The sequence below is a fragment of the Numida meleagris genome, chromosome 3, assembly GCF_002078875.1.
Source record: "Numida meleagris isolate 19003 breed g44 Domestic line chromosome 3, NumMel1.0, whole genome shotgun sequence".
Taxonomy (NCBI): Eukaryota; Metazoa; Chordata; class Aves; order Galliformes; family Numididae; genus Numida; species Numida meleagris.
In genome coordinates this window covers 91,411,986-91,421,566 of record NC_034411.1, presented here as the reverse complement: position 1 = coordinate 91,421,566, position 9,581 = coordinate 91,411,986, and the positions used below count along the sequence as shown (strand labels likewise).

At 42.8% G+C, this 9,581-nt stretch overlaps 1 long non-coding RNA gene across 2 annotated transcripts; it reads left to right on the top strand.

The window, feature by feature from the left end:
* Positions 960–8,139, top strand: LOC110397066. Of its 2 annotated transcripts, none has more exons than XR_002437515.1 (4): positions 960–2,525; positions 3,854–4,721; positions 5,944–6,089; positions 6,830–8,139. It is a non-coding gene; the product is annotated as an uncharacterized LOC110397066 (long non-coding RNA). The 2 variants fall into 2 exon arrangements; XR_002437514.1 differs by having other exon boundaries at positions 3,785–4,721.

Here is a 9,581-nt window from a genome sequence, read left to right as displayed (position 1 = left end):
CTCCAGTTCCATTGATTTTTATTTCCTGTTATGTTTTTTTTTTCCAAGCAAAATGTTAGAATATTTATTTGTGAGTGTTATATTTAGGCTTTCCCAGTGCACTCTCCTGTGCTATGTCACAAATCGGATTTTTGATGGCAGTAGATTTACAACAGTGTAAGTAAAAGCAGAATCAAGCACAACTTGAGCTTAGCATGTTGCCTCCTACTTATTTTCTCATCAGTTAGTTTGCTGAAATGAAGTCATAGAACCTGTTTGAAAACTCCAGGATTCACAGTGAGACTCAGTGGAGTTTGACATGTTGTAATTCATGTTGCCATTATTTTTCCTTCGCCAACCCAACAAACATCCTCTGTCTATTTTGACTTTCTTACATTTTCTTCGTAACACCCAAATTACGTTGCTGGATAAACCAGGATAAATCAGGAACAACTTAAGCAAATGTCTTAGGTTGCAGGAGGAGTTGTTTCATTAAGCCCCAGAGTTTTGATCGGACTTAATTTACTAGGGATCTATATAGGAAAAAAGAAACAGCTTATGGATTAAGACATAGGCAATCACTAATTTAAAGTGTATTTTTTGTTTGTTTAAAAAAAAACATTTCATTACAACATACATTTTTAAACTATTTTCTGTTTTTCTCTACACTGTGAACTAGATACCAGGAAACACAGTGCCAATGACGTCTTGCATTAAGTGTATATTCCCTTCGGGTTCATTGACCATTGTCATAGAGTCATAGAATAATTTGAGTTAGAAGGTACCTTTAAAGATCACCTAGACCAACTTCCCTGTAATGAACAGGAACATCTACAGCTAGAGCAGGGTGCTCAGAGCCTCATCCAGCCTGACCTTGAGTATCTCCAGGGACGGGGCATCCACCACCTCTCTGGGCAACCTGTCAGTGCCTCACCACCCTTACTGTAAAAAACATTTTCCTTATATCCAATCTAAATCTCTCCCTTTTAGTTTGAATCCATTTCCCCTTGTCCTATTACAGGAGACCCTACTAAAGAGTCTGTCCCCTTTATTACAGCCCCCCACATTCCTCAGATTAGTTAGCCCATATGCTCTAGCTTCAAGGCTGTTAAGAAATGTGAGTGGACCCAACAACTTACATCCCATCGTGGCCTTAATTTTCCAGTTCTGAAACACTGATGCCACCAACTGTGGCACAAAGGATTTGGGTTTCAAAGTCATCCTGATTTGGGTGCAGAGCATACCCTCGTATCATCCGTGTCCAAGTATGATGCATGTTTTTAGCATGCCATTTAGCATGTTTTTGCATGCATCCACACATTTAGGCTTCAAAAATCACAGAGGTTTCTGTATGAAAGCATCTAGAGACATGCAACATTGTCTTTATTCAGCTGAAGGCAGAGAAGTCTTGCTGTAAGACAAATTGCTTTTGCTCTTAGACTGCGCAAACAGTTAGAGGCACGTATACTTGGGAAGAGCCATAGCATACAGTTATTAGCAAATATACAAAACAACAAGCTCATCAAACGTGAGCTTACAACCTATGGACAGATATATGTTGTGGGTGGAGACAAAGGCAGCTAATCATTAGGAATTATTCCTGCTGCAACCATGCCTACGAACAAGCCCTGATCTTGTTTCATGGCTATGTTATCCGGGCACCTGTAAACAGGAGAGAAACAAGTCAACGACTAAATATAACTGAGTGGTTAAAAGTAGATGAGGAAAGCAGGGAAGCAAGTAGCATTTATTATTCAGCTATGACAGCACCTGCAGGCTTGTGTTTTAAATGAGCATGGAGAGCATCTGCACCTCCAACAGCACCTGGAGTAACTGCAAGCAAGCAGACTCAGCTGTGATGGGAGGGAGGAGGCACGACACAACAGTGACACTGCTTGGCGGCAAGGAACAGAGGAGCTGAACCAGGACCCTTTGAATGACAGCTGTGCTGACAAGCAGTCCTTGGAAGGGTGAGAGGAAATGATATGTGCCTGGCAGTCCTGCTGCTACTCCTCCACTTCCGTGCCCTCTGTGCTGAAGGTGACACACACAGACCTTTCTTCCCACTTATTCTCAATTTTTTCTCCTCTTTCTCTCTTTTTTTTCCTTTGTAAGGTGCTTTTATTTCTGTCTTGGCTTGAATACTCCAATAGGTTGTATGAGGTGGCTGTGAATTTGAAAAACTTACTTACTGGAAACCAATGAAATTCCCTTTTATTTTATTTCCCTCAAGAAATCCTTAGCTTAGTTTTCCCCCTTAACAAAGCCTCACTTTTCCAAATCAGGTGGAGCAGGCTTAATGCACCTGCTCCTGGGCAGAGTGGTGCAATTAACCCCAGCTGCTTGCTTCCTAAGGAAAGGCTGTTGTGAGCAGTTAAATGAGTCATAAGACTTAAGGCAAGAGCTCTGCTCCCTTTGTTGAGGTACGGGTGCTCTCAGTCAGCGCAGTCTGTAGCTCAGCAGAGAGGGTAACTGCAGGATGACAGTACTGAGCAGGTAGGAGATCTCTGAGGAATGGAGCACAGACTGAACTGCTGCAAAATTAGGTTAGTTCCCACACCATTTACAGACCATTATCTCTAGTGCTCGGGGCCTAATTTATTGACCACTTGCTACTGCGTCATAGATTCAGTTGTTTTGTTGTTGTCTTTGAGCTGTTTGGTGGTGGTTTTTTTTTTTTTTTTTCCTCCCCCGCTGCTTTGCAGTTCTTTGCATTTGTGGAAAAATGTGATAGAGCTTGCAAGCAGAAAACATGTAGCAGTTTTTACTAATTTTCATGGGTAAGTGAATCTGTCATCTGTGGTGATGGATTATACTTCTCTCTTGTCCTTTTCTAATTAAATAAAATGCTGAATCTTGTTTAGAAACAGAGAAATAAAGGATTAGATTAATTGTTTCTGAACTTCAGGGAAAACAAAGGAGACAATCAACTTTTGCTAACATTATCTGTCTCTTTTTAGATCATAATGAAATCCTAGGCAGGCAGAGAACCTTCTAAAAAATGTGTGTTGTGCTACTGCAAATATTTCTCAACTCATGCAAGTCCATGAGAGGTCATAGAATCATTAAGGTTGAAAAAGACCACTAAGATCATCAGGTCCAACCACCAGCCCATCCCCACCATGCCCACTAACCATGTCCCTCAGTGTCACACCTACCCCTTTTTTGAACACCTCCAGGGACGGTGACTCCACCACCTCCCTGGGTAGCCTGTTCCAATGCCTCACTGCTCTTTCTAAGAAGAGTTACTTCCCAATATCCAACCTGAAATCCCCTGGCTGGGGAGCGGTGCTGTGTAGGATCTCCTGGCAGCTGCACCCTTCTATTTTTTTCCTTTCCTAGCTCTGTGCCCTGTATGTCTTTTGAGAGCAAATACTGACTCCAACTTTACAGGCAAATCAAATATGCTTTATGATTTGGTAACACACCTTGGAGGCACAGTACTCTGTCACTCCCTACTAAAACAAAAACAAAGTGTCAAAATACTAAGGGTAAAAAAGGAGAGAACCTTCATTCATTCATACCTCTTTGTAAAGCACTGCTTCAACTGACTGTTATTTTGATGCAGATTTTTGCTGTATCTTGCTCTGGTCTGCCTTTGGTGGAGTTGCAGTATAAAGGTGTGATAACAGCATGTGTTAATTATTGCATGTGTTAATTATCACATGTAATGTTGGGTTTAAATCCTAATCTGGATGAGATCATGCTGCCTGTTACTCAGCTGACTGATGCACTGCAGCCGCGGAGCTCAGCCTGACGTTCAGCTTGACTTATTGCTGTCACTGATGCTAGACTTTTCCAGCAGGCTGCAGTTGTGTAAACATGTGTCAGCATACCCTACAAATGCCTGGAACATGCTTTTATTTCAACCCAGAGAGACGTTGTGCCTCCAGCCAAGAAGAGGATGGTGCAGACTGCTCACCTGATACTCCCTGTTGTAAGCAACGGCTGCAAAGACGTTGGGGAAAGAGCCTGTCTGGTTCCAGCTGCCTTCCAGACCAGACTGCCTGGCTCGTTGCTGGCTACGAGGAGGGAAGCTATATTTCCCTCCCAAGAACAAGGGAGGAACAGCAGATCAGTTGTTCCCCTTTTGTAGGTCTCCAGGGAGAGCACAGCTCCAGGTTTCCTCTACCTCCAATTACAAGGTAGCCTCTGATTCCTGAGAGCCAAGGAATAGCTCAGGTTACGTGTGGTGAAGGAGAACTTGTAAAAGAAGTTATTTTTGAAGGGGCAATGAAAAATCAGTATTTTCATTGGCTGCTCGTGGTATTGCTACTGTGTTTGAAGCAGTTGGAACACACTGCAGGCTTCCTCATCAGTCTTAGGGCATCTCATGCAGTTTTAATATGGAAGTGTCCAGGCAATATTAATTTAACTTAAAAGTTGCCCAGCTCTCTGAAGCCATTAAAAGGGCAAAAGATTATCATAGAATCATAGGAACACAGAACAGCTTTGGTTGGAAGGGACCTTAAGGATCATCTAGTTCCAACCTCCAGATTACTTGGGAAACAAGCTGAATATGCTCAGACTAAAAAGGAAAAAGGCAAAAAACTGTACATGCAATGACTGCGCAAAGAAGTTATGGTTTCTGATGCTCTGTTCTGATAGTTGAGTGAAACTGTTCCTGCTTTGGACCCTGCTTGTGGCCTTTAACAGCATCTACTGTCCCCGAGGCCCCGAGCTCTGACAGGCAATGGACTGCCTTTCTGCTGGTGTTCAGATGTCTGCAGTGCAGGAAACAGGTGAGTCACTATGTGGAAACAGGTGGTTTGGGAATGGTAGTTCCTCGCCCTCACCTCTTGTCCATATGTTTTATACTTGTGGAAGGATGCGTAGTCTGGAGAGAAGAGGATAGAAAAAGCAGAGTTCTCCCTCTCAGTCTCTTCTCTGTTCCTCTGATCTGAAATGAAGTTTAGTATTTCAGTCTGAATATAACTACAGTTACAAATGTTCAAATTCTAATATTTTTTCACCTTACCTTATTAAAATTTTGGGGATAATTATGTCTTTGTCTTAACTGTAACATCCAAAGCCACAGAGCAATTTGTTAGAATCCACTGTGTGAATTCAGATGGGATATCCATTTTTATTCTCTTCCAGGAGAAGTCCTATCTCAAATCTTTGAAGTGTTCCTTTTAATGGATTTTAGAAAATTTAAATATTTGTCATTAAAAATAAATATTATAGCATTAAATGTCCTAACATTTTGGAGAAAGAAACAGCCAAACCCATTTCCTGGAGAGAGCTGCATTTTCAGATTTTCTAGATCTTGTCAAGGGCTGCAAATCTGAATACATGAAGTCAAGAGGTCTGTGCTGATTTCTGCTTCCTGAGAACTCAATTGCTGGGTGACTTTTGCCAGTGTCCTTCCATCTGCAAGGATCTGATGGTTTAAGGACATGTAAAATGCACTTGCTATCACCATGCTAACCCTGTGCCAGGATTCTACATGCTTTTAGTGGTGTAGTTCACTGAACATTCAGTTCCTGCTTCTGCCAGCCAGCTGATGATTGCCATAGCACCTCCAGTCTAAAATTTCAAAACAAATATGGGGCAGCACTGGCCAGTTCCCCATAGCGACACAGGCAGCTCTGACCTCATCTAAATTGGTTGTTGGGGCGCAACCAGTTGCTTTGAGGGCACAGCCTGCTAACCTGATGAGCTGCTTCATGCGGTCCTGCTATATACATCTTCCCTTTCCTTTATAAATTGGAAGACTTGCAGTCTCTAAGCCAGAAATCCTCTACAGATCTGATCTTAACAAACAGGGCCAGTTACTGCTCGTGGGTGTTAAGAACCCTGCATAGCCATCTGGGAGTGTGTGTGGGGGGGGAAACCCATGAAAAGCTCTCATAGAAAGAATCAGTCTCCCCATATGTCCACTTTCTAGCTTTGTCCCAGGCTGCTGATTTGCATAAAAATTAAAGCTGAGTGTATCTAAGCGTGGCTGTGTTCTTTTAATAGTAAAGAAGGCATTCTCCTGCAGCCTGGAGCTACCAGAGACAGGGAGTACAGCCTGCTGATCCCAGCCTGCAACTCTGGGTGTTACGTACTTCAGACTGATTGTGGTTTCAGTAGAAACTCCACTTATGAAACCACACAGAGCACAGGTAATTGGAAACAGCATCTGGCACGGGGGTCTTCCAGAGCTTTGCACTGGGCTTTGACTTTGTAAATAGAAAAGGGCTGTGGTTCTCTCAGTAAATTTCATAAAGGAAACAGAGACCTTATTGTTTCCTCTCTCCCCATGTAGTTTGTGTTTGTTTTTGTTTTGTTGTTTTTTTCTTTCTCTTTGATCTAAGAAAACTACAGGACAGCTCCTTTAATTAAGGGGCAGTAGGCAAAAGTTTGCCTGCAATTTGTCTGCAAGGCAGTGTTTATGATGACAAACAGAGCTAAGCCTAAAGGTTCTGTCTTTCTACACATCAGTATTTGGAAAAGCATGACACTTATGACCTTTTTAAGGTTATAATACTCCTTGTTTAAGGCATATCTTTTTCTTCCTTTTCTTTTTTTTTTCTTTCCCTCAAGGGTTTGTGCCTCAGCAGACTATATACAAAAGACACTTTTCTTTCTCTTGTATTCACTAGTATTTTATGGGCACGGCACCAATGGTAATTACTCACACCATCATATGCAAGAGCCATAGACTTCCTTTCTATGTCTGTTGTTAGGTAACTGGGATTTCAGTCATTTCCTTAGACTGCCTTGCTTCTCACTCTTGCACAATTCTTCCCTTTTCTGCCTCTACCCAACTCCTTTTACTACTGCTGATAAAGTGCCAGATGTGAGCATAGTTGTACACAACCACATTTTCAGAAGAAATTATTTCTGGTGCTTTATTTCACAGTAGTCACATGGCCAACTTCCCAGCTAGAGAAAGGATTGTTCAACTCACCCTGCAAAGTATGACTGCTCAAAATATCTGTGGCTGAACTCCTCCTCACTCAGCATCTCCTAGGTGATAGATACTGTGTGTACTCCAACATATTTTAAAATAAAATATCCCATGGTTACAATTACCAGTTGAATTATGAGGATAATAGCGGTGTTCGGTATCTCACATAAAGAACTCCAGGGGACCACTGGGACTGCAAATACTGTGCTTGCCAATCCAGATCAAAAAGATCCACATGGGACAGAACTTAAAGTGCTGGTTGCAATATTTTCATTTAGCTTGTCTGTCTGAACATCGCAAGCATTGATGGAGCTGGTTTGGAGATAAGGAAAAAAAAGGAAAAAAGCATTTGAAAATATCCCAAGATAAAAAAAAAAAACATTTTGAGTCTTTTTAATCTTCCCTGGACTGCTGAAAAATCAGGATCTTCTAGAGGTAAATTATTCATTACAGGAAGAACAGAACTATTGCCTTACTGCAAGTAGTTGGCATATAAATCTAACTGAAGCAAGCACAAGTAAAGCAAAAGGCAGCTGAGATGTGCATAAATGTGAGTCCATGGTTTTGGTGACACATAGCGAAGTGGTGCTGCCAGTACAGGAGTGCTGGGACAAGAAGGAGGAATAATGATCTGCTGCTGCTGAGACATAGCTGGAGCATGAGCATGGAAGAGGGATAAGAGACGTGTCCAGACAGAAGGCCTGCTCCTACACCCAGGCCTCGGCTTCCTTTACCAGCACTACAAACTGGTACTCTGCTGACTAACTGCCATGTAAACAAAGCAGGGGCTCAAGCCTGGCAGATGAGAAGTTTGCAGTGCGCTTGGGAGCTGTGCTCAGCTCCTGCCCAGGCACCTCCTTTGGGTTATGTATCTGTGGTTGCTCGTTGCACTTCCCTAAAATCATGTTCTGTATCACTAGAACACGCACCATTTGTATTTTGTGGTTTCTGATCAGGATAAGGAGGAACAACAAAAATGGTTGCAAAAACAACTTGTTTATTTTTTGAAATTTTGAAGATTTGAAAGAGTTGTTTTTGGCAAAGTAGGACTGAGTGTTACCTGTTGCAAGCTCAATCTCAACTTGAAAGCACTAATGGCATAGAGTACTGACCCACGTTAAGAAAATATTAGATGGTGGTGTCCAGCCTGGCAGAACTATGATACTACCTGTCCTATGGATGAGGCATGCAGGCTGGGAGTAGCTCAGCTGAACACCAGAGGAGTATAGTACTCAGCACTGGCAAGGCTGCATCTCGAGTATTATATTCAGTTTTGGGCCCCTCACAGTAAGAAAGACGTTGAGGCCCTGGAGTGTGTCCAGAGAAGGACAGTGAAGCTGTGAGGGGTCTGGAGCACGAGTCTTATGAGGAGCAGGTGAGGGAACTGGAATTATTTGGTCTGAAGGAAGCTCAGGGAAGACCTTATAGCTCTCTACAACTACCTGAAGGGAGGCTGTGGTGAGGTGGGAGTTGGTCAGTTCTCCCATGTAACTAGTAATAAGACTAGAGGGAATGGCCTTGAGTTGCACCAGAGGAGTTTGGACGTTAGGAAAAACAACTTCTCTGAAAGAGTGGTTAGGTGCTGGAACAGCCTGCCCTGGTGAAGTCACTGTCTCTGGAGGTGTTCAAGTAATGTTTAGATATTGTACTGAGGGACATGGTTTAGTGGCAAATATTGGTGGTAAGTGGATGGTTGGACTGGATGATCTTAGACATCTTTTCCAACATTGGTAATTCTATGATTCTAGGATTCCAGAGGAGGGCCACAAAAATGGTCCAAAGGATGGACCACTTCCCCTCCGAGGACAGGCTGAGAGAGCTAGGGCTGTTCAGCCTGGAGAAGAGAAGGCTTTGGGGAGACCTGAGAGTGGCCTTTCAGTATCTAAAGGGGCACTGTAAGAAAGAAGGGGACAGACTCTTCAGCAGGGTCTGTTGTGATAAGACAAGGGGAAATGGTTTCAAACTAAAAGAAAGGAGATTTAAACTGGATATAAGGAAGAAGGTTTTTTTTAATGATAAATGTGGTGAGACACTGAAACAGGTTGCCCAGAGAGGTGGTGGAAGCCTCATCCCTGGAGATGCTCAAGGTCAGGCTGGACAGGGCTCTGAGCAACCTGCTCTAGCTGTAGGTGTCCCTGTCCATTACAGAGGAGTTGGACTAGATCACCTTTAAGGTTCCCTTCCAGTTCAAATGATTCTATGACTCATGCTTCTCAGGGAGGGAAGGTGGAGGAGCTGCGGTAGGTCTCTGAAGCATGGTGGTCTTCAGACAGACAGCATCTGGCTGTAGGTATGGCCTGGTGCAGGTGGAGTGAATTAAACTGGCAGAAGGTTGCTCTGCTTGCGTTATCGATTCTAGTCAGGGGAAAAGTTCAATGCTATGATTAAGAAGATAATGTTTTCTGCCAGGATAAGCTGCATTTCACTTAGGGAAGCTTCATGGTATATCTTAGTACAAAAGTGGGCAAAACATTACAGTTTAAGTAATCAAAAGGCTTGGATTTGTCAATGCTTCAGATTGTTTTTAAAAGAACCTGAAGGAGTCACTGAGAATCTGTCAGGAATCCATGCCCCTTTTCTCCTGGTATCTACTCTCCAAATCAGGCTATAGTGTCGTTTCCCTCTTACATCTTATCAGATATTTAATCATTCCATGCCATATGTAGCAGTTGGTACAGAAAAGACTGATAAAGGAATCTGGAGA